General features: G+C 41.8%; 1 protein-coding gene across 1 annotated transcript in view; it reads right to left on the reverse strand.

Moving 5' to 3' along the window:
* Positions 1-25657, reverse strand: part of VPS54 (VPS54 subunit of GARP complex) — a 1876392-nt gene that overhangs the window by 1728113 nt on the left and 122622 nt on the right. Inside the window, exon 2 of the mRNA XM_044055553.1 lies at positions 8426-8522. The gene's annotated coding sequence lies outside the window, so the exon portion shown is untranslated. The remainder of the gene's footprint in view (positions 1-8425; positions 8523-25657) is intronic.

Raw genomic sequence — 25657 nt, forward strand, 5'->3', positions numbered from 1 at the left:
AGATGGATAGTCTAAGATAGGTCTCCAATCTTTGTCTTTCCTTGGTACCAGGAATAGCCTGGAATAAAAACCTTGGCCTTGTTCTTTTGCAGGTACCTCTTGAATCGCTTTCATATCCATGAGAGCGGAAATTTGTCTTTGTGCCTCTGCCCTTTGATTTTGTGGCAGGTTTGGCATGCCTCTCATTTTTGGTAGGGTGTGAAAGTGGAACCTGTAGCCTCTGTCTATAATGTCCAGAATCCATTTGTCTTTTGTAACAATATGCCAGTTTTTTTGAAAATAATGCCAGTTTTCCGCCAAAGGTGCTGCCATCAAAGCTTTGCTTGGCAGGCATAGGGGGAAGTCATTGTGTCTGTTTTCTAAATGACTGTGATCTATCTTCTCCACCTCTTGGGGTTGGCGCTTGCCACTGTCTTGCTCTGTAAGATCCTTGAGGTTGTCCTCTACCCCTTGGGCGTCTGTATCTGCCCCTTTGAGGTTTATCCGTGGCTGGAAAGGACCAATTTTTTGAAGGCCAGTTTCTGCTGAAGCGTGGAGGTTGTACCTGCAGGAAATCTTTCACTGTTTGCATAGATTTCGCTTTTCCTCAGCTTTAACACCAAACAATACATCTTTTTGAAGTGGTGCATCTAATAACTTTGCTTTGACATGATCTGGTAAGGTTTGCTCTTTGAGCCAGGCATGTCTACGTATAACAGACCCCATGACAGCAGCTCTACATGAGGCCTCTAAAGCATCAAAACCACACTGCAAGATACGTTTACCCACTTGCTCTGCACCATGCAACAAATCCTGCAACTCTTTCAAATCTGGTTGTTCTGTTTGTGTCATTTTGCTTTTTAATTGGGATAACAAAAACTGTTGGTACTTTAACATATGGATTTGACAGTTTAATGCCTTCATGGTTAAAGTGGCAGATGTATACACCTTTTCCCCCCACCTTTCTAATGCTCTGGAATCTCTTTCTGAAGGTAAAGGGTTTTTAGTAGTAGAGGCCTTTATTCCCTTGGGACCCTGTGAAATAGTTTCTGGGTCAGCAGTATGGCTTTTATAAAGGAACTGGTGAGAATCAGGGACCCAGTAATACCGGTCTGGTTTAACAGGGGCTGGAGGTAAAGAATCTGGATTAAGGTTGGCTTCTGCGTACACATCCTCCAAAATATCTAAAACAGGAGGGATAGCCAGGGGCCTATGCTGGGGGAGCAGTAGAAATTCCCTGAGCCTTTTCTTGGAATCTGAGTAATCTTGACCTTCCCAGTGAAAGTGTTCCCTCAAAGTATGCAGGGTTTCCCCAAAAAAGTAGTCCTCAGGGGGGAGACCGAGGGAATAGACTCCTCAGCATCAGAGTCTTTGAAAGGAGAACAGGCATAATCCTGGTCCTCAGAATGTTCTGAGGTAATGGAAGCCTGGTCTGAGGAAGGGTAGTCTTCCTTCAATCTGGGTCTTTTGTCAGAGGGGGGTTGGGAACCCCTGATGAGAGATATCAAATCCTCAGCCATTTTAAGCATCTGTTTTTTAGGCATGGGGCCTTGGGAGGAGGTCTGAGGACCCTGTTTTTTAGTTTTCATGGCTGCTTTAGATTTGGTGAAGGATTTAATAGAGAAGGTGGAAGGCCTGAAGATGCCTTCAGAAATGGCATGCCTGACTAAATTTTGAATTTCCCCGCCAAGAGTGGCATCGGTATCTGTAGTAGGAATGGAGACTGAGGATTCTGCGACCTCGGGTACTGAAGTCACCGGTAAAATAGATTCATCGGTAGTCAGGTAGTCAGTAGGCGCCTCGCTGAGAACAGGAGAACTGGTAGTCGGCCTAAGCGTGGTCTCAGTACTCGGTGCGGACCTCGGATGCCGGTCCTTATCTTTGCGTCTTTTGCCTAAAACTAGTGTCGGAGAATCCGACGACATGATGTAATTAAATTTTTTGCCAAAATAATGTTGGGCGAACTCCGCCCGGCGCTTAATAGTGCGCTTGTTGAACCTAGCACAAAAACGGCAGGCCGAGACGTCATGGTCTGGGCCTAAGCAAGGTATACAGAAAGAGTGGAAATCCTTATGCGGTATTTGCTTCCCACAAGAAATGCAATTATTAACTTTGTCTGACATCGGTGTGAGGCAAGAAAAGTTTCCCCAAAGAGGTACTTAGCTTTAAAGAAGACTTCGGCTGAAATACTTTCGTAAATCTCAGGAGCTGGCCGACCGGCACTTGCGAACTGCTTCTGCTTCAGGCACCGTGCGGCAAGAAAGACTGGAGAAAATGGCGTCGGCTGCCTCTCTCATACCCCTGCCGCACTGACGTCAGGGAAGAAGCGATGACAACCGACGCCGGACCTAGACTTTGGAATTCGGCCGACCGAGGACCCGCCTGATGGCAGGATAACCCATCTGTAATGACTGCAGCTGTATGCACGATGAACATCCTCTTGCTGTGAGGCAACAACGCTACCGCTGCACCACCGCAGATAAGAAACTAACCTGAGACTGATTATTATGCATATACACATATATTTCTAGTGTGTTTTTATGATCATTTGTTGCTCTTTGATATGTGAAAAATGTGTTTTTATGCATTGTACTTTATACTTTTATATACCTTTAAGCTAATTTTTGCTTGAATACCAAATCATTGATTGGCTGTTTTTAGAAAGTGAACTGTTTAAATATGGATGCTCCATTTTTTTGTTTGTTATTTTGGTCTGAAGAAGCAACCAGGAAAGGTTGCGAAAGCGCTTACCGCCATAATAAACATCTTTGATTTTTTACACCAATACTGCTTTCTCCACTAGTTTATGGTGCCAGGATTTTACTTATTTTGCTTGGATTTTTTTTGTTGTAATTTTTCCTGCATCTTTTTTAGCTGGGTTCTCTCTGCTTTATTATTTGGACTTTTGTGTTTCATCCAGTAGGGCCATTGCTGAAGGAGCAGTTGGAAATGCCAATGTGGATTTATTCCCTAAATGCCTGGATGGGAAGAACTGCCATCAACGTTTTACTCAGTTGTTGACCTTGGACTCTAATCCATTACTGAATGGTGACTTTACATACCAACTTGAATATGAGGTGAATACCAATCAAGAATAGATGGATGTTAGACAACAGCTACAAACATTAGAGAAAGACTTATACAGCCTGAAGAGGTTGCAATATCAGACACTACATATGGAGGCCAGTTGTTAAGTAGTCCCTAGAGGTTTACGTATCATGAATATGCCCTCATATGGGTCCTTGTATCCTGAACTACTTGCCAAATGACAATTAAATATTGATACTAGCATAAAGTATATGCAGCTTATTGTAGACTTCTTTACATCTTTAGAAAGACAACTAAGTGAAAAGATACAAAATATGCAAGAACTGTTGTATAAAAATGCACATGATGACACAGTGGCTGTGCAGCTATATAAATCAAATTGTCTCATATGAACGGAAGCTGTTACTAACTAAACAAAAAAAGCTGAGAAGAGACTTAACAGATTTCCAGAAAGGCAATGTTTTTTCATGGCCGAGGGAACAGATAGAGCTAACAACAGGGTTCAAAAGAACATTACAGATCCTATAACCCCTGCAGCACCTTCCCTGTCGCAGATTAATGTATTATCATCACTAGAATTGAATAATACACATGAAAATGACGAATAGTATGAACAAGCATACTACTTTAAGTTCTGACAATGTTGTCAGACGGAAAGCACCAACAACGAATGAAGGAGTCACTTCTATGGAACCTGAGATTGTCTACCAGTTGGAATGGCTCTTTTCCAGTTTTACCCCTCCCCTTCAATGCTCGACAGAAGAGGAACTTAGATATGGGAGTGGAAATGCGAAAATTCAAGAGAAAACAGTCTTTTGGAGAAGGGCAGGTCCAAACTCTGAAAAAGATGTGTCAAATGACCTAGTATACAACACCTCAAAAAGGAAACTTAATGAAAACGAACTTTGCGTATTGAACAAAGGACTAAGCTTTATTCCAGCTGCTCGAGCTGATTTAGCAGATACTCTAACTGAATTAAGACTGTTTGCCAGGAATATAATGCTCAGAATGCTATATGGTGCAAGTGAAAGTGAAAATAATACTACATTTAACCTTTTTAATAAAACGAGTAGTTTTACACCTGCAATGCCAGCATGTATAGATGTCTTTGTGAAAGCTTGTGACAATGAACTATATGATAGGTTTTTCTTTAACAGAGACAACCAGTTTTATAACATGGGCTTTAATGAGACTCAGGCACTTAATAGCCTTAAAAATGACAGGGAAATTGTTATAAAACCTGCTGACAAAGGGCACTCTATTGTTGTTATGGACAGAATGTATTATTACACATCAATGCACGAGCTGTTGAATGACATGGAGACATACAGAAATATAGATAAGGAAACTGTTAACTTGATGATAGAAAGCTACAATAAACAAATTAATAACCGTTTCCTAAAAATGCTATACCCAAAGATCTTGTTGAGACTCCTGTGGTTCCAACTTTTAATGGCTTACCAAAAATTCATAAAAATGAGTTGTTCCCCCCTGTTAGGCCTATTGTATCAAGGGCTGGCTGGATCACTGAACCGGCATCCATTTGTGTAGAAAAAAAATTAAAACGGTCTATAATTAACTATGAATATATACTAAGGGACTCAAAACATTTTCTTACAGACTTATATTTATCTTTACAAGGACATAGATGTAATGGTGATGAATTGTCACATTTGATGTAACCTCTCTTTTCATGAGTATTCCTAATGCAGAAGGGATAGCATTTCTGAAAGAGTTTCTTATTAAGGATGATACTTTTACTATAGATAGAATTGACAATATATTTTCTCTTGGAACTCAGAGTTTAACATCTTTACATCCGATGAGAAATGCTTTCTGCAAGCGTCAGGTGTAGCTATGGGCACCCCCCACAGCCAACAGCTATGCGAACTTGGTTATAGCTCAGTGGGAGCAGAACAGAACTTCCTTCTGAATGATAACATTTTCAGGACTGATTTTCTATTCTTTTGGCGTTTTGTACATGAGCTGTTTATTTTTTGGGGAGGAAGTGAAAATAGACTACATAAGTTCCTAGCATACTTGAACGATAGTTCTAGTTTTTTTAAATTTACTATGAATACCTCACAAACTCATATTTGATTTTTTGGATATTAGGGTCCTGAAGGATGATATAACTAATAAGATATACACTAAGTAACACAGGAAGGACTGCTACAGGAACAGCAATGTACATAGAACAAGTATGCACCCACCCCACACCTTTAAAAATGTTATGTTATAAATAATCAAGCCATACGTACTTCTAGGCTGCATGTGAGAGATCAGGACTTTGAATGTAGTATGAATATGCTACAAAATGATTTCCAAAAAAGAGGCTATAGTCAGAAAGATGTTGTCAAAGCCTCTGAGCTAGCTGTAACCCAAATGAATAGGACAGGTAAACCTTACTTTTCAAGCCCATCCAGTAGAAAGGAGAATGTCTTTATTGGCAGAGAATATAACAAATCTAATTTAAAGTTTCTGTATGACACATTCAACTGACACTAAGTTGATTCAAAATATATTGGACCACAATTGGTATATTCTAACCATTGACAATCAGGTAAGAGAGATAAGTAAGAAATAAACCCAAGTTTATATATAAAAACAAGAAATCTCTCAAACAAATGCTTTGTTACACAGATAAACATGTGGATAAACCTATGCTTGACTTAGGCACAAGAAGATGCAACACTTGTTCCTTTTGTGAGTTTATTGAAACTAGTAATAACTTTGTCCATCCTATAACACATAGACTGTATAAATTTAAAGTAATAGTGAACTGTGAGATCAAGAATGTGATTTTCTGGCCTCCTGCATGTGCTGTGATGTATTCTACATTGGCAAGACCAACAGATGGCTTAGATAAAGGATTTGAGATCATTATTACTGTTTTAGGAAAAGGCAGGAACATAGAGCCATAACTAAGCATATGATGCTTAAGGGTGATAGTCATTATTTAATTTTTTTGGTCATAGACACAGTGATGGATACATATAGGTTTGGAGACATAACTAATAACACAGAACAAAAAGAACCGAGATGGATTATGTCACTAGCAGCACATAGACCACCAGGACGACTATATATCTCTGAAGCCTGTCCTTAAAGGCAGGAAACTCAGGAAGAAACTAACCCAATATTGATTATTATTATTTATGCATATACACATATATTTCTACTGTGTTTTTATGATAATTTGTTGCTCTTTGATATGTGAAAAATGTGCTTTTATGCATTGTACTTTATACTTTTATATACCTTTAAGCTAATTTCTGCTTGCATGCCAATCACTGATTGGCTGTTTTTAGAAAGTGTACTGTTTAAATATGGATGCTCCATTTTGTTGTTTGTTATTTTGGTCTGAAGAAGCAACCAGGAAAGGTTGCGAAAGCGCTTATCTCCATAATAAATATCTTTGATTTTTACATCAATACTGCTTTCTCCATTTATTTATGGTGCCAGGATTGTACTTATTTTGCTTAAATTTCAACTTCTGGTGATTGCGTATATACCAGGCACCAGTAACTGCCACTGTGCCAAGAGAGGCTTTGTGCAAACAAGAAGCTTATAGACTATCAGAAAAAGAGCAAGTTTTACACTTGCATTGCTCCACGGACAATGAGGTAAGCACACAATGAGCTTTCCACCATCAACTGCGTATATACCAGGCACCAGTAACTGCCACTGTGCCAAGAGAGGCTTTGTGCAAACATGAAGCTTATAGATGATCAGAAAAAGAGCAAGTTTTACACTCGCATTGCTCCAAGGACAATGAGGTAAGCACACAATGAGCTTTCCACCAGCAATTCCCAGCTCAGATAGGTGAAATCAATCCTCTCCTGCCACAGGAATGCAGAATACGACTCTCAATGTAAAATGACTGGTACAGAGCACAGGTATTAAGGAACCACACACAAGATGCCTAACACAAACTAAGAAATACTAGATACAATGTATTTCAGTGCAGAACAGAAAATGCAGCTTTAAAAAAGTGTGCCTCATTATGAATTTCCTTCATTTGGAGTCTTAAACCATGAAGGGTTTGGCTTTATTGGCCTGAATTTGTTCATAAATAGACTGAAAAGAAAAAGTAATGGACATTCAGAATTGCCATTTAGCTAAAACAACTGACGTACTTAAAGGATAATTTGCATATATCCCATGTTGCCTCTAATGCATGAGGTGTAAGGAATCACACAGTGGAAAGTCTAGCTTTGCCAGATTTTTCTTTTTGTGTTCATTTGGAGTCTTACGAAAGTCCATGCTCTTCACAGTTCCACAATGAAACAATCCATCACAAATTCCATGCTGAATTTTTTTTAAATAATATCCACTGGTACACAACAATGAATCACATTTATACTTGTAACTTCTTTTACTGAATTAAGTACCATATTTTAACCATACTATGAGGTTCCTAGCATAAAGTCTTGGTACATTGTTAGCAAGCATTCCACATTTTGCCAATCTGTTCCAAATCATGAGGAGTTGAGTTACACACTGTAGATGGAAAGTTCTGAGCTATGGTGTATGACAGTGAGTGAAACAGAAGGACATAAGAGTGTGAGTGTGTGTGGGGAGGGATAAAATTAAAGATTCACAAGGTGTTAACATCATTACAGACCACTGTTCCTTGCTCTACTGGAGTATGATGGGAGATTAGCCTGTGAAGATGTGCCAATACAGTCTATTAGTAAAAACTCCAGTAAAAACCTAGCCAAGCTAGAGTTTTCTCTGTGTGATACCTTAAACCTCCTGTAAAAGAAGCTCATGGAATATGTGTAAATGACTCCCTTAACTGCATCAAGGGTTAGAGCTATATGACTTTTGAATGTCCATGGACTTTTTACTTTTCAAGTCTTTGTGGATACATCCATGCCAATAAAACCAAACCCCCCACTAGCTGTTCTCCAAAAATGCTCATTTATAAATTTCAGTGTTAGTTCAGGAATGTTACATCTCTCTAGACGCAAAAGGGGCTAAAACACAGAAGCACAGTGTTATAAGTAGGGTAACGGGACACACATCCATACACTTCAACTTATAAAATCAGCATGTTTTCAGAATTAAGCATGCAAATTGTAACAAATTCTAGTTTACAAGTCTTTAGAAATCAGTGTAAATGCTAAAGTACATGCAATTCAAAGCACAGAATTAAATTGCAGTATTGCAGACACTGATAAAACCTTGACAAAACACATTTGCATCGTCTCAAGTTCATGTTATTTCAAATACAGATGTTCAGAATGTAATAAGTTCTAGTTTACTGCTTTCAAAAGTCAGTGCAAATATTGCAAAGGGGGGATCAGAGTGCAGATTTCGATCTGTTTGATAAAGTAAACACTAGCATAAATGATACAAAAACTTCAGGGCAAAATAAAGAAGAAATTCATACCACAGCTCAAGTCAGTATTACTAGTGTTCCAGAGCTGTTCCAGGGCAAAACAAAGAAGAAAGGCATACCATAGCTCAAGTCAGTGTTGCTGCTAGTTCTATAAAAAAAAAAGAGGATTTTCAGCTTATCTATAAAGGGTATGGTAGTCCAGCATCAAACAAATTATTTATCTGTCATTGTTTAATGTCAAGAGAAATGACAACATTTCATCGTTTAAATAAAAGAAATTATGGAATAATGTACTGATTAATACAGACACATCAATTTTGGTTACAAACAGACCTCTACTAGAGGACAAAAGTTCAGTCATGTCAGGATTTGAAGGGTCAAAGGTTACAGCAGTGAGCAGTTCTGTGTAAACAGTACTACACTAGGTATGGACATGTCAGACTTGCATGTTGTTTTAGATTTCAAAGACAAGACTTTATGGAAAAAAATAAAAATGTAGAGATGTGCACTCAGATGGCACTTGCAAGAATTTGTATGCAGTAGATTGTGCAAATTATGTACAAAAGTTGAAAATTGTATTACGATAGGAACACTCAGATTGATGGGTTAAAGATCTGGTTTAGATGCCACAGATGGAGTGATTGCAGACAAGTTACCATATTTTCAGAAACAGTATCTTATTTATCAGAAAAGCAAAGACAGATTGGAAAGAAAATTTCAATTCACTTTTATGGCCAGTAAGGAAAAGAGGAAACAGTTTCAGGCTAGTACTAGATTTAAAAGTAGTACACATTTGCTATTCTTGAAGCACACGTTGTGTATGGTATACCAGAAATGACAAGTCAAGTTAATTCATAGAAAAAAGGGTTTACAGCTACAGATCTGGCAAACGAACTTTGTGTGTTATTGTTTTATTTAACAGACACTGTTAAGACCTTTGAATTATGGTAGTAAAGTGCTGCAATACATAAATAATATCTTGATAGAGACAGAAGAGCATTTACAGATATTAAATGATGGTTTTCTAGTTTACAGAACAAAGAATTTAAAGTCAATGTTACATTTTAAAACTGATAGCATTGTTTTAATTCACAGTTAATTTAATACACAGTTCAGATCACATGCAAGAAAAGAATGCAGCATAAATATGTGTCAAAGCCACAGGTTCAAATCTCATGTTAGAAAAAGAATGCAATGTAATTTTACTGCATGAAGAAACTTTACTTATTTGCCTTTTATACACAAGTATATGAAGCTCCAGAGTCAGATCAGTTCAACACTGGTAATAAATGTGTATATGTAAACCGTTCATGGTTTTACATATTTCATGCAGAATTTGCAGTTTACCAACCACACCAGAGGTACAGACTTGTGTAAATGAGTTATCAGATTACATGTCAGATCAGCAAGCTGAATTACAGACAGTACTGCATGCCATGAAACAATACAGTAAAAATCAGTTTAATATTATTAGTAAAAGTTCTTACTATTTATCCAAGAAAACTGTAAACAATAATGATAAATCCTTGCAGAATTCAGTAGTACTCAAAGAGAAATGACATCAGCTACATATAAGGCAGTGGGCAGGGACTTGCACACTGAAAAAATTCTTTTGCAAATTATGACCTGAAGGTCACACAGTAAACACAGAAAATTCAACGGTTAATATTAATTTTATAAAGGTGCAGAAATGCAAAAAACGGTGATTAATACAGTGTCAGATTACTAAAGTTTCATATGAGGCTATGACAGGGATAAATAATCTCACCGAGGCTTCCATTTGATTCAATAATGAAGTTACAGCCCTTCCATTTCACTATAGTACATTATCAGTTCAGTTACAGACTTCCAAGAATTTATTTATTAGTAATATAGTTCTATTTCACTATAGTACATTATTAGTAACATATGTTTATTTCATGTAGAAAAATGTAAATAAAGTCAGGGCAACAAGCAATGCTATCTGTTTGTAATTGTTAAAGCTGCAAATGTTATTTTAGGGACCTGATACCGCTTTTTTGTGCTTTGCAGAAATCACTACAGAAAGGCACGCTGTCAGTTTTGGATATTTGAATAAATACATTCTGGAAAACCAGACTGGAATGTTTTATAATGCAGTTAAGAAAAAGAAGTCATGTCCTACCACAATGTTTCCATGTGTGTTGTCAGTCTTCATCTATTCTTGACTTGTGGGTTACAGTTCTGATCCCCGGAACCGATCCAGCCATTGGAAAGCTCACATCAGCCAAAAATCTCTCAAGCTGCTAATCTACCCACAATATATTTCTCTACATTACCTCAGATCGAGTTTGCCATCATGCAGAAAAAGGGGGTTCTACGGAATATGACGGAAGCCTTGTCCAAGGTATCCCTAACAATAAGAACCCAGGACAAGATGTTGCTCCACCAGAAGTCTAAAGGAGGGGGCAGGTGGGAGGGACACAAGAATAGATGATTATCAACAACACAGATGGAACATTAAAATGTAACGTCTTTATCTGATGTTGTCAATCTTCATCTATTCTTGACTTGTGGGACAGAGTCCCCAGCTACCTTATATCCTGGGTGGCCTCAAGGAAGAATATTCCTGAGAACCATAGAACCAAAGGATGCTCTCTCCTTGGAGACCATATCCAATTTGTAACGATAAATAAAGGTATGTGGATTAGTCCACATTGCAGCTGCGTAAATTTCTCACATAGAAGTTTGGAATGAAAAACACCTGATGTCACCATAGCTCTGGTAGAATGTGCCTGGACTGGCATAGGATGTTTCTCATAAATGAGAAAAATGCAATTCCTTAACCACTTGGAAAGGGTCACTTTGGATACTGGCGTGCCCAAAGTTGCCCTGACAAAGGACATAAATAATTGGTCTGATCATCTTGTTTGTTTAGTTCTGTAATTGCCTGTGTTCATCCAGAAGGTGCAGGCAGTACTTGCCTTTATTTGAAAAATCTGGAAAGAATATAGGCAAATCTATAGACTGGTTAATATTGGTCTCTGATATCACTTTAGGAAGGAAAGTTGGTTTAATTCTTGGTGACACTCTGTCTTTGTGGAAAACCAAGTATGAAGCTTTAGAGCATAAAGCCTGTAATTCAGAGACTCACCTCACCAAAGTGACCGCTATAAGGAACAATGTTTTCCAAGAGCGGAATTTTAAACCACAAGTCACTGCAGGTTCAAACTGAGATGCAGTAAGCGACTGCAACACAAGGGTTAGATCCCAAGGTAGGGGAGGATCTTTGAACGGGGGCTTTACGCGGATAGTGCCCTTAAGAAATACCTTATAAAGTCTGAGAAATTAAGGGTTGATCCCAGGCACCATTATGGAAATTTGAAACAGCTAAGATAACCCTGATAGCAGGAGTAAAAGCTCCTTTAATAAAGATGACAGTTAGAAACTCCAGTTTTCTCTACTGGTGCAGAAAATGACTCTAGACCTTTGTCAGAGGAACCAAATAGAAAATCTCTTCCATTTACTAAGGTAGAGACTCCTAGTAGATGGTTTATGGGATGCCAACAAAATGTGAACAGGGGAAGGAATGCCATTATGCCTAGTGACTACCAGAGCTGGAGTAACCAAGCAGCCAGCTTGAGAGTCTGAAGATTGAGATGCACTAGTCCCTGGGGGGGGGGTTGCAAGAGATCCAGAAAGTACAGTTTTGTACCTACCATAAATGTAGATGTTCAAGGATCCACATTGCTGCAGTCCTAACCATTGGGAGTCCGCTGTCCAGTCGGCCCGAATACCAAAGTATATGGCTGACGTCGGTCAGGGCGCATTAGACTGACGTCAGTACGTCAGGGTACTAATGCGCATGACCGACGTCATATCCTCAGTCTTTTCTTGCCCCAGATGTCAGAAGACCCTGAAGAGATAAGGCCAAAAACCAAAAACTCCCAACATATCTGCACCAAAATATATATATATATATATACAAAATATACAAAATTAGCAGAATATAACCTCACCTACACAACCACCCCTAAACACAGAGGGGAAGGAGGGAGGGTAAATTGGACTGCAGCAATGTGGATCCTCGAACATCTACATTTATGGTAGGTACAAAACTGTACTATGTTCTTCATTCCACATTGCTGCAGTCCTAACCATTGGGTAGAATCCCAAAGCAGAGGTAAGGGAGGCTGGCAAATCATAAGGAAGCAGGAGCTGATAACATGCCTTGCAAAATAGCTGTGGCAAAACCAGCCCTAGACTTAGAGTAGAGAGGAAGGTGGTAATGCTTAGAGAAAGTATGCACTGAACTCCAAGTAGCTGCCTCCAAAATATCCTTAGTTGCCACCCCTTAAAAAGCTGTTGAAGTGGCAGTAGCCCTAGTGGAATGAGGCCTAATCCCAGCTGGAATCTCCTTGCCATGATGGGAATAACAAAATGCAATGCAAAACCCAATCCACCTAGAAATAGTTTGTTTTGACACAGGCTTGCCCTGAGAACTCAAAGCAAAAGAAACAAACAACTGCTGAGACTGCCTAAAATCCTTAGTCCTGCTCAAATAATAACGCAATTGCCTGTGTACATCTAAAGTGTGCAAAATCTTTTCCCCTTTATTTTGGGGATCTGCATAAAAGTAGGTAAATGAATAGTTTGGTTTAAAGCCAAACTAGTAACCACTTTAGGCTTAAAGGAAGACTTAGTACGTAATGGTACCCTATCCTTATGAAAGATCAAAAAAGGCTCAACCGCCATAAGGGCCTGTAACTCAGAAACCCTTCTTGCAGAAGTAATGGCCAACAAATAAGCAGTCTTCCATGACAAGTATTTCAGTTCAGCAGTAGCTGCAGGCTCAAAAGGTTGTAGAGTAAGTTTCTCCAACACAAAATTGAGATCCCAAGCAGGAGAAGGAGCTCTACGGGGGTCTTATATTCTTTGCCCTCTAAGAAATTGCTTGAACAAAGGATGTGAAAACAATGGTGGGTCACAATCATAGTGAGCTGAAATTGCTGCAGCATGAATCTTAATGGAAGAGAAAGACAAACCTTTGTCCAATAACTCAGTGAGATATTGAAGAGCCACACTCAAATTAGGCTCTGAAATCTCCAAATTCTTTGCTGCAGTCCAAAATAAAAATCTCTTCCATTTTTCTGCGTACACTTTCCTTGTACTAGGTCTTCTGGCTTCCATAATCACATTTAAAACTTGTTGTGGAAGTTGAGACCTGCTGTCCTTCAAAACAGAATATGCCAGGCTGTTAGATGAAGAGAGTGAAGCTTGACATTGAGCAGACGACCGTCCTTCTGAGACAACAGATGTGGAATCAAGGGTAAAGGCCATGGAGGCTTCTTTACCAGACTCCTCAGTAATGGGTACCAGTGCTGCCGAGGCCAATCTGGAGCTATTAAAATCATCCTTGGCTTGTCTTGTCTGACCTTTAGAAGCACCTTTGGAAGAAGAGGCAGAGGTGGAAACGCATACACATGAAGATTTTTCCAACTGAAAGAAAGAGCATCCACTTTCCAAGCTGTGTGATGAAACCTCTTTGTGCAAAACTTTGGCAGCTGGTGGTTTAGTGGAGAAGCGAACAGATCTATGTCTGGAGTTCCCCAGGACACTGTCAACTTTTGAAATACATGAAGATCCAGTTTCCACTCGTGGGGATCCATGATTTGTCTGCTTAACACATCTGCTAAGGAGTTCTGTGCTCGGCAGAAACCTTGCCTGAAGAGTTAGTTGCAAGCTTAGCAGTCTCCCATAAAATCATTGCTTGCCTGCACAATGGGTAAGAATGTGTTCCCCTTGTTTGTTGATGTACCACATGACAGTTGTGTTGTCTGTTAGAATCAACACCTGCCCTGGAAGAAGTAACTCCTTGAAAGCCATTAATGCAAACTGGACTGCTAACATCTCCTTCATGTTGATATGTAGATGCTGTAGTCTGGCAGGCCACTTGTCTTGTATCCACTTTCCATTTAGATGAGCTCCCCAAGCAATGTCTGAGGCATCTGTCGTTAGAATTTGACTCGCCTCTGGCCGGGTCACAGAGAGTCCCTTGTTTAGGTGACATTCCTGAGCCCACCACAAAAATTCCTTTTGAATGCAAGGTATTATTTGAATGACAGTGTCCAAATCCTGGCAGTGCTGTGTCCATACATTTTGAGATACCATTGTAGCTTCCTCATATGCAGTTTGGCATTGGGAAGCACCAGAATACAAGATGCCATGAACCCTAAGGCTTGAAGGACTGTCCTTGCAGTCAGCCGGACTGAAGAGATAGTTGATGGAAGTAACTGGAAAGATTCTTTTGTTTGTCCGGGGTTAAAAAGGCCATCTGGGCTGCTGTATTCAGTCTCACACCCAGAAAGCACATGTCTTGAGAGGGTACTAGACTGGACTTTATTTCGTTCACAGAATACCCTAGGCATCTTAGCACTGCTATGACATATTCCAAATGCTGTAGAAGGTCTTCCTTTTCTTGAGCCAGAATCAGGCAATCGTCCAAGTAAGGATAGATTTGAATTCCTTTTAGCCTGAAGTAAGCTATCACTGGAGCCAGAACCTTTGTGAATACTCTGGGCAGTAGATAAGCCAAAGGGCAATGCAGAGAACTGATAATGAGAATTTCCAGCTCGAAACGCAGATACTTTCTGCAACTTAGTCTTATAGGCACATGAAGGTAAGCTTCCTTGAGATCTAAAGTTACCATCCAGTGATCCTTGCCCAGCAGAGGTAAAAGCTGTTGTAACGTCAACATTTTGAACTTGGGAATGTCCAGATAAGTGTTGAGGATAGATAAATCCAAAATTGGTCTCCACGTGTTCCCCTTCTTTGGTACTAGGAACAGGCGGGAATAAAATCCTAGGCCCCTTTCTGGCACAGGAACCGGCTGAATGGCCCCTATTTGGAGTAACTGAGAAATTTGCTTGTGAGCCTCTTGTCTTTGTAGAGGAGGAATGTCTGGCATGCCTTTGAAAGGAGGCAAGGTATGGAAATAAAACCTGTAACCGTGGTGAATGATATCCAGAACCCATTTGTCTTGGGTAATTAAATCCCAATTTTCTTTGAAAAGAGACAGTCTTCCTCCTAGAGGTGCCGCCAGGCGAGAAGGTACTGGCAGCTGAAAAGGCAGGTCATTGGGTCTGCTTACGAAAGGACTGACCCCTGCCCTCCCCAGAATTCTGAGCAGGGGAACTCCCTGTCCTAGGCCTAAAAGAACCCTGAGCTCTGCCCCTACCACGTCTAGACCTACCCCTAGACTGGGAATCATAAGCAGGAAAAGTCCAACCCTTAGCAGGCCAATTTCTACTAAACTTCGGAGGCTGCACCTGTAAAAAATCTTTAACAGTTTGCATAGATTTAGCCTTGTCCTCCATTTTCTTCAAAACTGCTTCCACAGGCGAACCAAACAACACATCAGACTGCAAAGGAGCATCCAAAATCCTTGTCTTAACCTGCTCAGCTAAGTTCTGATCTCTCATCCAGGCGTGCCTACGAAGAACAGAACCAGTGGCAGCCACCCTGGAGGAGGCCTGCACAGCATCAAAACCACATTGCAAGGAATGTTTACCCACCTGTTCAGACACATGAACTAAATCCTGCAACTCTTTACAGTCAATACCTTCCGCCAGAGCATCCACCTTAGATTTCAACTGTGAAAGAAGATAATTCTGATATTTTAACATGTGAAACTGACAATTCAACGCCCTCATGGCTAAAGTGGAAGAAGTATACACTTTCTTTCCCCATCTATCCAAAGCCCTTGCCTCTTTATCAGGAGGGACAGGATTTTTAACAACTGAGGCCTTTACACCTTTAGGCCCCTGAGAGACAGTTTCGGGTCTGCCCTAGGACTCTTAAAAGATACTTATGAGCTTCAGGCACCCTATAATACCTATCCGGTTTAACTGGGGCAGGAGGCAAAGAATCAGGATTCAAGGAAGCCTCTGCAAAAACATCTTCCACCACATTCAAAACAGGAGGTATAGCTAAAGGCCTATGCTGGGGTAAAAACAAGAACTCCCTAAGCCTTTTCCTGGAATCAGAGAAATCTTGGCCTTCCCATTTAAAATGCTCTCTCATGGAATGCAAAGTCTCTGAAAATGAAAAATCCTCAGGAGGAGAAGCTGAAGGAGTAGAATCATCCACATCAGAATCAGAATAAGTAGGGAACTCCTGCAAGTCTTCAGCCGAAGACTCAGAAGCCTCCGAGCATTGCTCAAAACTCTCAAGCTCAGGTTCCACCCTAGGCCTCTTATCAGGAGGGGGCATAGAACCGCTTATCATAGTAATCAAATCTTCTGCCATTTTAAGCATATGTCTCATAGGCAAAGACCCTGAAGCACTAGGAGAAACCCCACTGAAGCAAAACTTGGCCTGCCCTTAAGGAAGCCTTGGGAACAGAAGGGAGGCCCTAACCACCTTAGGAAGTGAGGGAAGAACAGCCACCTGAGAAGCCCCTCAGCCTGGTCTACTTCCTGAGAGGAAACATCCTGTAACAGTAAAGTCTCTCCCTGAGACTCCAAAGAAACACCTGGCAAAACCTCCGGCTCCACTGAGCCCTCTAAAGAACCGGCGTCTGGGACTGTCGGTTCCTCCACTCTAGGCTTTGCTGTTTTGGCCTTGCGTTTTTAGCGAAGCGCCGGAGCATCCAACGGCATTTTATAATTACAACGCTTCCCAAACACTAACCTGGCACAGTCTAACCTTCTCTTAATAGTGCGTTTGTTAAATCTAGCACAAGAGCGGCATCCAACAACGTCGTGCTCAGGCCCTAAACAAGGTATACACAAAGTATGGTAATCCCTATGAAGTATCTGTTTCCCACAAGAAATACAGTTATTCACTTTTTCTGACATCCGGTTAAATACTGAGGCAAGAAAAAACCAAAATATTCCCCAACGGGGTACTTAGCCAACTTTGATTCGGTCTGAAACTCTGGCTTCAGAAACTTTCAGAACGTCAACCTGCACTCGCAAAATTGCTTCTGCATCGGACCATGCGGCAAAAAAGACTGAGGATATGACGTCGGTCATGCGCATTAGTACCCTGACGTACTGACGTCAGTCTAATGCGCCCTGACCGACGTCAGCCATATACTTTGGTATTCGGGCCGACTGGACAGCGGACTACCCAATGGTTAGGACTGCAGCAATGTGGAATGAAAAACATCTGGGCCCAGAATCCAAGAGTGGTATAGGAGATGAGGCCAGAGGAAGGGAAACCATATCTATCTAGGCCAGTAGGGAGCAATGAGGATCACTTTGCTTCTCAACCAAAATGTTCTTTTGAGAAAAAGAGGAATCAGAGGAAAGGGGGGGTTAGGCATAAAGGAGACCCAGGGACCAATCATGGAGAAAAGCATCCCCGGGGGACTTCCCCTGAGGGGGAATTAGGGCAAAATAGCTTCTGCACTTGTTGTTTAGGGGTGAAGCAAACAAGTCTCACCAAGGCTGGCCCCAGTGAAGAAAGATCTCCTTCGCTACTCTGGAGTTCAGGACCACTCGTGAGTCATGAGAATGCATCTGCTCAGTTTGTCAGCTATCACGTTTGAACTCCTCGGGATATATATGCATTGCTATCAGAAAGCGGTTGGAAGTTATGCAGCCCATTGCCACACTCAAAGGCTTCTCGACATAATGGATAGGATTTGGTTCCCCCCGTTTGTTGATGTACCAGACTACCGACATGATGTCCAACTGTGTAACTATCATTCCTTGAGGAAATGCAGACTGGAATGCTTGCAACGCCAGAAGCACTGCTCTTAACTCTAGAACACTGATATGCAAAATTGGCCTCAGAGGGGGACCAAGTGTCTTGGACTGTTTTCCTGAGATAATGCCCCCCCCCCCACCTCATCTGGGAAGCATCCGTGGTCACTATGGCCTTGGGCTAAGGGGGAACAATGGGACAGCCTAGAAGCATCTCCTCCAAGTGCATCCACCAGGATAGGTCGTTCTTGCCTCGACTGGATATGAAAACCAAATGGTTCATGGGGTGGGTTAGAATAGTCCATTGGTTTGCAAGTAACCATTGAAGAAGTCATGTGGAACCCTGCCAATGGAACTAATGTGATTGCTGCTGCCATGGAACCCAATGCCTGCAGAATTAGATAAGCAGCAGTTGTCAGAATGAATAAGACAAAGGATTTACAACTGCATTTTCTGTAATCTGTGTAGCGGAAGCTATGCTATGCAAGAATCAGTGTTAAGGCAAGCTCTGATAAATTCCATGTCCTGTGTAGGAGTTAGTTGAGATTTTGTAGGATTGACAGTTTTACCCAACTGAAGGGCTAGATTCAGAATATAGTCCATAGTTTGTAGAAGTAGATGCCTTGTGGGACTGGTGAGAAGCCAGTCATTTAAGTAAGGAATCACTTGGAATCCATGCAACCTCAGATGTGCTGTGACTGTTGCCATACATTTGGTGAACACCCTGGGGCCTGTGGTGAAACCAAAGAGCAGCACACTGAATTGGAACAGACTAGCTCCCATTCGGAAGCAGAGAAACTTTCTTGGAGCATTTGTCCACCTTTATGTGGTAATAATCTTCTTGAAAGTCGACATATCACATCCAATCGTCTTTCTCTAAGAAAGAGAATTGACTGAACAGTGAACATCCGGAATTTTACTTGTTGGACGAACTTGTTCAGATCACAGAGATCCAAAATTGGCCTCCAGTCCCCCATTGTCTTCGGCACTAAAAAGAATCCTGAGTAAAAAAAACTGATCCTAGCTGGTCTGGTGGGACTTCTTGGATGACTTTTTTTATAGCAGCTTTTGTATTTCTATTGCTGTTTGAACTCTCTGACTGCTTGGAACATTGAGGAGTCTTGCTGGGGATCTGGCGTAAAGGGTGAAGGAAATTACATAACCTCTGGAAATTATCCTTAGCACCCAGGCATCGGTGGTTATGGACTGCCAGGCATTTGGGTGCAAGGAAAATCTTCCCCCAACTGCTTCCAGAGGTAAGCAAATCGGGCTGCCCTTCAGGAGTGCTGATAGGTTTGACCAGAGAACGAGTCCCTGGAACCCTGATTCTGTGGACCACCCCTGCCTCTGGGAAGGCATCTTCCACTCTAACTCTCTTCTCTGCCCCAAGAGGACTCTAAGCCACGTGTGTCCTGGAAAGGCTTCTGAGACTTCTTGAACCACATTCTACCACTCCTCTGATTCCCGGAGTAGGATCGCTGAGGAGTGGAAAAACATACGCCCACAGCAGATAAAGTCTTTCCATCCTTTTCTCACCTGGACAGAGAGTTTCATTTACTTTGGGACCAAACAAGGAGGACTCATCAAATGGGACATTGACAAAGGACGACCTGAATGGTTTCACAAACTTGCACAGGAACATCCAAGTGCGTCTCCAAATTGTAACACCTGAAGCTGTTGACCTGGTCACCTCTTCGGCTGCATGTGCAATGAGTCTCATGGACGAATTCGAAATAGACTCCAGGGTGGCTAGTTGGGAGGCCACTTTTTCCTGGACACCCTTAGCCATAGTTCCTGCCAGGGTATCTGACAGCTCCTTCACCAGATCCCTCTGGAGCCTTGTCAAATGTGCCAAAAAGTTCAAGGACATGATACAGAAGGTTGATGATGCATAGACCCACTTCCCAAATGTGTCCATCTTCCAGGACTCATGGTTCAGGGGATGGACAGTAGAAAGTACAGTTGTGTACACTTACCATAAATATAGATGTTAGAGTGCATTAACTGTTGCAGTCATCACACTTGGGTTATCTGCTTGCAAGTAGCCCTCAATCGGCCCGAATACCAGAGTCTTGGGATTTCTTTGTTGGATGCTGTCGCTTCTTCCATGACGTCAGGGGTATAAAACATGCAGCCGATGCCATTACATCAGTTTTTCTTGCCCCAGATGTCAGGAGCTCCCAAAATAGGAAGCAATTACAGCATGATGTGGAACACCCCCAGTAAAAAGTAAATGCCACTGTTATAAGATATGGCCAAAAAAAAGGATAAGTAGAAAGTATAGAGAAGTCAGGTGGCTGGAGGGAGAGTAACCAAGACTGCAACAGTGAATACACTCAAATATCTACATTTATGGTAAGTGTACACAACTGTACTATGTTCTTCATGTTTCATTGTTGCAGTCATCACACTTGTGTTGATTCCCAAAGGTGAGGAAGGGTGGAGGCAGTCAATAAGCATTAGGGCTGGCTAGCAGGCCTTTTAAGACTGCTGTGACAAACCCAGCTCTGGATTTAGAAAAGATAGGCAAGTGGTAATGCTTGGCGAAGTTGTGCACAGAACTCCAGTTTGCAGCTTCCAGGGTGTCCCTGGTAAGGACTTCCCTGAGAAATACTGTAGATGTTAAAGTAGCCCTAGTGGAATGAGTTCTGACCCCCCTGTGGGGTAGGTTTTCCATGGTGTTTGTAGCAGAAATGGATGCAGTGTGCTATCCATTTAGAAATGGTTTGCTTTGAAATGGCCTTGCCTTCTGCCCCCGTAGCAAAGTGGACTAGCAGCTGGTCGGATTTTCTGAAAGGTTTAGTCCTGTCTAGGTAGAACCTAAGCTGCCTGTGCACGTCCAGGGAAGAACCTTTCCCCTTTATTCTTTGGATTAGGTAAAAAGGTTGGCAAATAAATGGATTGGTTTAAAGCCACACTAGATACCACCGTGGGCATAAATGAGGGGTTAGTCCTGAGGGAAACCCTGTCCATATGGAAGACAATGAAGGGTCCCACAACCATAAGGGCCTGCAATTCAGACACTCTTCTTGCTGAAGTGATGGCTAGAAGTAAGGCTGTTTTCCAAGGGAGGAATTTTAACTCTGCTGTAGCAGCAGGTTCAAAGGGAGGAAGTGTGAGCTTCTCCAGTACAAAGTTAAGGTTCCAGGCTGGAGAAGGAGCATTCGGGGGGGGGCTTAAATTTATGGCTCCTCTCAGGAACTGTTTGACCAGAGGGTGAGAGAAGAGGGGTGGGGCTCAGTATTGCAATGAGCTGAGATGGCCGAGGCATGAATCTTAACTGAAGAGAAGGATACGCCTTTGCGGAGCAGTTCTGTTAGGTAATTTAGTATTTGAGGCAAGGTGGGCATGGTTGTGTCCCATTCCCTGAGACTGGCTCCAAGAACAGTATCTTTTCCACTTTTCTGAATAGGATTTCCTAGTACTAGGTCTCCTTGCCTCAAGGATGATATCCAACACCTGTTTACTGAGGGTTGCTGGTGAACTGTTCAGGGGATGAGCCAGGCTGCTAGGTTCAGGGTTTGCAGCTGAGGGTGCAAAATCTGGCCCTCCTGCTGAGACAGCAGGGAAGGGATCTGAGGCAAGTGCCACGGTGGCACTACTGTCAGACTGTGCAAAAGTGGGTACCAGTGCTGGCTTGGCCAGTCTGGTGCAATCAGAATTGTCCTTGGCTTGTCTTGTTTGATCTTTAGTATAAACTTCGAGAGGAGGAGCAGAGGGGGAAAAGGCATAGATTGAGAGGTTTTCCCATGTAAAGGACAGGGCATCCACTTTCCATGCTTGGCTGTGGGGAGTTCTGGTGCAATATTTGCTCAATTGACAGTTCTGCGGGGAAGCAAAGAGGTCCACCTCTGGTGCCCCCCACCTGTGGATCAGAAGCTTGAATGATTTGGGTTCCAGTTTCCACTCATGTGGGTCCATTAGATTTCTGCTTAAGTCATCTGCCAGTGAATTTAGTTTGCCTGGCAGGAATTGAGCTTGAAGGTGCACTTGATTGTTCAAGGCTGTGTTCCACAGAGCCATGGCTAACCTGCAGAGTGGGTAGGAATGGGTTTCCCCCTGCTTGTTTATGTACCACATAACTGTGGTGTTGTCTGTCTTTATCAATAGTTGCCCTGGAAGAATAAGGTATTTGAAGGCTGTCAGTGCATTCTGTACAGCTAACTTTTCTTTCTGATTGATATGCAGGTGCATTTGTTTTTGGCTCCATTTGCCTTGAATGCATTTTCCTGCCACATGAGCCCCCCCATACATAGACTGATGTGTCTGTTGTTAGGGTTTGGGAGGCTGGGGGGGGAGGGTTGAGTGAAAGGGAGTCCCTTGTTGTGCTCGCAGGCCTCTGCCCACCAAAGGAACTCTGTCCTTAGGCAAGGAATGATAGGAATCATTGTTTTCAGGTCCTGAGAATGTTGACACCAGAGACTTTAAGTACCATTGAAGTTTCCTCATATACAGTCTTGCATATGGAATTAGTAGAATGTAAGAGGCCACGAACCCTAGGGCTTGCAGTATTTTTCTTGCAGATAGCTGGGTTTGAGTGGCCAGTAGATTGAAGTAGTTTGTTAAATAAATCTGTTTTTCTGGAGTGAGGAATGCCATCTGGGAAGTTGTGTTCAAGCTTGCTCCCAGGAATACAATCTTTTGGCTGGGTACCAGATGTGATTTATTTTCATTGATGGTATACCCCAGTGAAGTTAGAAGTTTCTTTACAAATGTCAGGTGCTGAAGTAGCAATTCCTGACTGTCCGCCTGAAATCAGGCAATCGTCCAAGTATGGGTAAATCTGAATTTTTCTCTGCCTGCAATACACAATGGCTGGAGCTAGGCATTTTGTGAATACCCTGGGCGCAGTAGAGAAGACAAAGGGAAGTGCAGAGAACTGGTAGTGCATACAGCCTGCTCTGAAACGTAGATATTTCCGGCAAGATTCCCTTATTGGGATGTGCAGATAAGCTTCTTTTAAGTCTAGAGTGGCTAGCCAGGAGCCTTGGCTAGCATAGGAAGCAGCTGTTGAAGCGTAAGCATTTTGAATCTTGGAACTACCAGGAAGGTGTTGAGAATCACAGATCCAGGATAGGGCACCAAGAGTTTTCTTTTCTGGGTACCAGAAAGAGTCTGGAGTAAAAACCTTGTCCCCTTTGATCTGCTGGAACAGGCTGAATAGCCTTGATACTGAGAAAAGAAAGTACTTGCTTTTGGGCCTCTGCCCACTGTTTTGGGGGGAGGTCTGGCCATCCACTTGGGGTTGGCAGTGAGTGGAAGTAGAATCTATACAATGTTCAAAACCCATCGGTCCTGGGTAATGTACTCCCAGTTTTTTGCGTGCAGGGCTAGTTTTCCTCCTAAGGGTGCAGGTACTTGGGCAAGGCTTGGAAGGGTGGACAAGTCATTGTGAACTTTTTCCATAGGATGGTGGCTTACTACTCCCTGATTTTGAGGTGGGAGCACTCCATTGTTTAGATCTGTGCATACCCTGAGACTGTAGTCTTGGTGGTCTGCTGCCCCTGGGTTTGGACTGAGAAGGTCTGGGAGGGACTGGGAAAGACCAGTTTTTAGAAGGCCAATGCCTACTGAATCTAGGTGGCTGTACCTGTATGAAATCTTTAACAGTTTGCATAGATTTAGCTTTTTCCTCCATCTTTTTGAGGACGACTTCTGCTTTAGTGCCAAACGTTCTTGGTTTAATGGAGCATCTATTAATTTTACTTTGATATGGTCTGGCAAGATTTGTTCCTTAAGCCAAGCATGCCTTCTAAGAACAGACCCAGTGACAGCAGCCCTGCAAGATGCTTCTAAGGCATCAAAAAGTACAGTTGTGTACACTTACCATAAATGTAGATGTTTGAGTGTATTCACTGTTGCAGTCATTACATTTGGGTAATCTGCTGGTAGGTTGCCCTCAGTCGGCCTGAATATCAAAGTCTTGGGTCCTGCGTCGGTTGCTTTCTCCTCTTCCATGACGTCACGTCGTCAGGGGGTATAAAACAGGTAGCCAACGCCATTTTCTTTAATTTTTCTTGCCCCAGATGTCAGGTGCCTCCCAAATGGGAAAAAAATGTGTATGTATATATATATATATATATATATATATATATATATATATATATATATATATATATATAAATATAGTGAAGGAAAGAAAAGCTGTAGAATAAAGGGGGATGGCGGGTGGATAACATGTAGCAGACGCCATTACATCAGTTTTTCTTGCCCCAGATGTCAGGTGCCCCCCAAATGGGGAGCAAAATTATATATATATATATATATATATATATATATATATATATATATATATATATATATAAAATTAAAAAACACAAAACATATACCTCCAAACAAAAGCAAATACACCAAAAAGGCTTTTAAGCATAGTAAAAGAAAAGAAGAGGTATAGTAAGAGAAAAACAGGGGGCTGGAGGGGAGGGTAACCAGGACTGCAAAGTACAGTTTTGTACCTACCATAAATGTAGATGTTCGAGGATCCACATTGCTGCAGTCCTAACTATTGGGGTAGTCCGCTGTCCAGTCAGCCCGAATACCAAAGTATATGGCTGACGTCGGTCACGGCGCATTAGACTGACGTCAGTACGTCAGGGTACTAATGCGCATGACCGACGTCATATCCTCAGTCTTTTCTTGCCCCAGATGTCAGAAGACCCTAAAAAGACAAGGCCAAAACCAAAAACACCAAACATACCTGCACCAAAAATATATACAATATATACAAAAGTACCAGAAAATAACCTCACCTACACAACCACCCCTAAACACAGAGGGGAAGGAGGGAGGTAAATTGGACTGCAGCAATGTGGATCCTCGAACATCTACATTTATGGTAGGTACAAAACTGTACTATGTTCTTCATTCCACATTGCTGCAGTCCTAACTATTGGGTAGAATCCCAAAGCAGAGGTAAGGGAGGCTGGCAAATCATAAGGAAGCAGGAGCTGATAATATGCCTTGCAAAATAGCTGTGGCAAAACCAGCCCTAGACTTAGAATAGAGAGGAAGGTGGTAATGCTTAGAGAAAGTATGCACAGAACTCCAAGTAGCTGCCTCCAGAATATCCTTAGTTGCCACCCCCCTTAGAAATGCTGTTGAAGTGGCAGTAGCCCTAGTGGAATGAGGCCTAATCCCAGCTGGAATCTCCTTACCATGATGGGAATAACAAAATGCAATGCAAAACCCAATCCACCTAGAAATAGTTTGTTTTGACACAGGCTTGCCCTGCGAACTCAAAGCAAAAGAAACAAACAACTGCTGAGACTGCCTAAAATCCTTAGTTCTGCTTAAATAATAACGCAATTGCCTGTGTACATCTAAAGTGTGCAAAATCTTTTCCCCTTTATTTTGGGGATCTGCATAGAAAGTAGGCAAATGAATAGTTTGGTTTAAAGCCACACTAGAAACCACCTTAGTCATAAAGGAAGGATTAGTACGTAAAGATACCCTATCCTTATGAAAAATCAAAAAAGGCTCAACCGCCATAAGGGCCTGTAACTCAGAAACCCTTCTTGCAGAAGTAATGGCCAACAAAAAAGCAGTCTTCCATGACAAGTATTTCAGTTCAGCAGTAGCCGCAGGCTCAAAAGGTTGTAGAGTAAGTTTCTCCAAC

This window comes from Protopterus annectens, chromosome 1.part2 (genome assembly GCF_019279795.1).
Source record: "Protopterus annectens isolate FY-2018-M chromosome 1.part2, PAN1.0, whole genome shotgun sequence".
Lineage (NCBI taxonomy): Eukaryota > Metazoa > Chordata > Ceratodontiformes > Protopteridae > Protopterus > Protopterus annectens.